We start from the raw sequence: 3,865 nt of genomic DNA on the forward strand, positions 1-3,865 counted from the left end.
ATTCAGACATAGAAATGGAAATACTACAGGTTTTCTTCTCTCTCTCTCTCTCTCTCTCTCTCTTGGTACTGAGGAATGAACTCACAATCTCATGCTTGCCAGGCTGGTGCTTATGCTGCTGAGCTAAATCCCTAGCCACAACTCAGGTTTTTTTCTTAAATGAGAAATTAAAAACTTATTTGAGAAGTGAAAGTGAAGAGAGAGAATATATGACCAGCAATACTTATGTTCTGTAGATGAGAAAGATCATCAGGCTAAATAGACAAAGGGGAGTTAAGACACGAAGAGCTACAAAAAATGATCAATGTTTGCTATTCATTTGTACCAGTCTCCTAAAATGATATTAAGTATGAGAATCACATAACAATTTAAAATTGCCTAAATGGAGCAGAGGATTTATCTTGGGGCATAAGTGCCTGCCTTGCAAGCATGCAGTTGTGAGTTCAATCCCTGGTACAAAAAAAAAAAATAAGTAACAATTTTTAGAATGGATAGTATTTTGAAAGCAGTCCTGCAGGGCAGTGAGTCAGTTAACCATCAGAATTACTTAGCAGGAATCAAACTAAATTTGTCATCATAAAAAATATTGCTAATGTGGAGCCTTTTCCATTGTGATTGATATCTTTTTTATTTCTGCACAGATGTGATGAAGACAATTATTTGAGAATTGAAGAGCAGCCATATAAATGTAATGAAGATGTAGAGACCTGCAGTGATTTCCAGTCCTTTCAGAAGCGTGAAATGAGGAACACTGTAGAGAGACCCAGTGAATACGGAAAAAATGAGGAGGAGAGACCTGATCTTAGTGAAAAAATTCACTCCGGGCAGAAAATTTTTGTAGGTAACAAAAGTGTGAAAGCCCACACAACACCTAACAGTGTTCAAACCCCCAAGACAAACCGCAATTTGGGAAACTCCTATGTACAAAAATACTATGAGAATATTTCTATTTCTTCATCCAATATTGAAAAACCTGTTAGAAAATATGGTAGAGAGAAATATCATATAATTGAAAAATGTGCAAAAGCATTATCTCACAGTAATTTCTTTAAAAAACATAAGAAACTTCACACTGGAAAGCAACCATATGAATGCAAGCAATGTGGGACAGCATTCAGTAAATGCAATGGCTGTCAAAGTAATAAAAACATTCATACTGGGGAGAAATCCTTTGCATGCAACAAATGTGGGAAAGCATTCAGTACAGCCTCTGCTTGTAAAGTACATGATAGAATTCACACTGGGGAGAAATCCTTTGTATGTAAGCAATGTGGGAAATCTTTCAATCAAAAGTCTAACCTTCTTAGACATGAAAGAAGTCACACAGGTGATAAACCCTATGTATGCAACAAATGTGGGAAAGCATTCAGTACATCCTCTGCTTGTAAAGCACATGATAGAATTCACTCTGGGGAGAAACCATTTGCCTGTAAACAATGTGAGAAATGTTTCTGTCAAAGAAGTAACCTTATTAAACATGAAAGAATTCACACTGGGGAGAAACCCTTTGCATGCAACAAATGTGGGCAATCTTTCATTCAAAATAGTGACCTTATTAAACATGAAAGAATTCACACTGGGGAGAAACCCTTTGCATGTAACAAATGTGGGAAATCTTTCAATAAAAAGCCTAGCCTTCTTATACATGAAAGAATTCACACTGGGGAGAAACCCTTTGCATGCAACAAATGTGGGAAAGCATTCAGTACAGCCTCTGCTTGTAAAGCACATGATAGAATTCACACTGGGGAGAAACCCTTTGCATGTAAACAATGCGGGAAATCTTTCAGTCAAAACAGTGACCTTATTAAACATGAAAGAATTCACACTGGGGAGAAACCCTTTGCGTGCAACAAATGTGGGAAAGCATTCAGTACAGCCTATGCTTGTAAAGTACATGATAGAATTCACTCTGGGGAGAAACCCTTTGTATGTAAGCATTGTGGGAAATCTTTCTATAAAAAGATTAACCTTATTAGACATGAAAGAATTCACACAGGTGATAAACCCTATGTATGCAACAAATGTGGGAAAGCATTCAGTACATCCTCTGCTTGTAAAGTACATGATAGAATTCACACTGGGGAGAAACCCTTTGCATGTAACAAATGTGGGAAATCTTTCAATAAAAAGCCTAGCCTTCTTATACATGAAAGAATTCACACTGGGGAGAACCCCTTTGCATGCAACAAATGTGGGAAAGCATTCAGTACAGCCTATGCTTGTAAAGCACATGATAGAATTCACACTGGGGAGAAACCCTTTGCATGTAAACAATGCGGGAAATCTTTCAGTCAAAACAGTGACCTTATTAAACATGAAAGAATTCACACTGGGGAGAAACCCTTTGCATGCAACAAATGTGGGAAAGCATTCAGTACATCATTTGCTTGTAAAGTACATGATAGAATTCACTCTGGGGAGAAACCCTTTGTATGTAAGCATTGTGGGAAATCTTTCTATAAAAAGACTAACCTTATTAGACATGAAAGAATTCACACAGGTGATAAACCCTATGTATGCAACAAATGTGGGAAAGCATTCAGTACATCCTCTGCTTGTAAAGTACATGATAGAGTTCACACTGGGGAGAAACCCTTTGCATGCAACAAATGTGGGAAAGCATTCAGTACAGCCTCTGCTTGTAAATCACATTATAGAATACACACTGGGGAGAAACCCTTTGTATGTAACTAATGTGGGAAATCTTTCTGTCAAAGCAGTCACCTTATTACTCATGAAAGAACTCACAACCTATAGAACATCTATGGTACAACCAATATACCAAAACATTCAGTATACAGAAGTGCTGAAAATGAACCCTTTCCATTGATGTAAGTAATTTGTGATGTATTTTAGCTATAATAGTAGCTTTTTTGTATAGAAAAAAATTCACTCTATAAAAAAATCCCTATCTATATGAGAAATGAGTAGATGGATTTGTTTATACATCCTCACTTTATAACATCAAATATATCACACTGGGAAAATATCCTATGAACATAAGGAATATAGAAAGACTTTCCATACCATTGAGATTGCCACTACATTTAAGAACTCCCTCTGTGTAGTAATTCTATGCAATTGAACAATGGTAGATCATACATAGCACACAAAAATGCCATAGGGAAATTTTGCATACAAGGAAGATATCATATATATGTAGGCAGTGTGGCAAAGATTTGCTGCAGTGCTTCCCTTTTGAAAACATAAGATTCTTCTCACATTGGGGAGTAACTGCATGTAAGGAAGATTTGGTAAAAGTTCAGCTGTTAGCTGCTAACCTTCTGAGTGATGTCATACTATGTCCCAAGATTATGTATGCAATGTGGGAAAGTATACAATATACACGTTTATTGTCAAAAGTGTGAAAGTAATCCGAGTTAAGTGAAATCATACATATGTAAGGGACTATTTTGAAAATAATTTCAAAATTAGTCATGTAGAGGAGACCTGCCAAAATATTATAAAATAAGTTCTGTCAATATATGCTCATACATTTTTGAAGACAACCTGAAACAGAATTATCCTAAAATATTTGTCTTTTTTAAATAAATATTTTAACTGTATGTAGTCTTAATAAAAATGTTGCACTTTTTAATGAAAATTTAAGTATGCTATATCATTTTTTCCATGTTTTGATCCGCCAATGTCTTGTTTTGATGGATGACACCTGATTGTCTCATGACAATTTTTCCCATCAAATCTGTAACTCTTGTATCAGTTTACCAAGAAGTGTCTATACATTCATATTCAATATTGTGCTTGTGTTCATGGCCTGTATCCATGTAGCAATCCTAATGTTAAGATACACCATCACAAATGAAAAGACAGACACATTCACTTTCAGAAACAAGAATGAAAT

General features: G+C 35.7%; 1 pseudogene; it reads left to right on the plus strand.

Annotated features, from left to right (window-relative positions):
* Positions 1 to 653: 653 nt before the first annotated feature.
* Positions 654 to 3,475, plus strand: LOC134476747 (gastrula zinc finger protein XlCGF26.1-like; annotated as a pseudogene).
* Positions 3,476 to 3,865: the final 390 nt, after the last annotated feature.

This window comes from Cavia porcellus, unplaced genomic scaffold, assembly GCF_034190915.1.
Source record: "Cavia porcellus strain 051 isolate PalLab524CR breed Dunkin Hartley unplaced genomic scaffold, mCavPor4.1 scaffold_7, whole genome shotgun sequence".
Classification (NCBI taxonomy): Eukaryota; Metazoa; Chordata; class Mammalia; order Rodentia; family Caviidae; genus Cavia; species Cavia porcellus.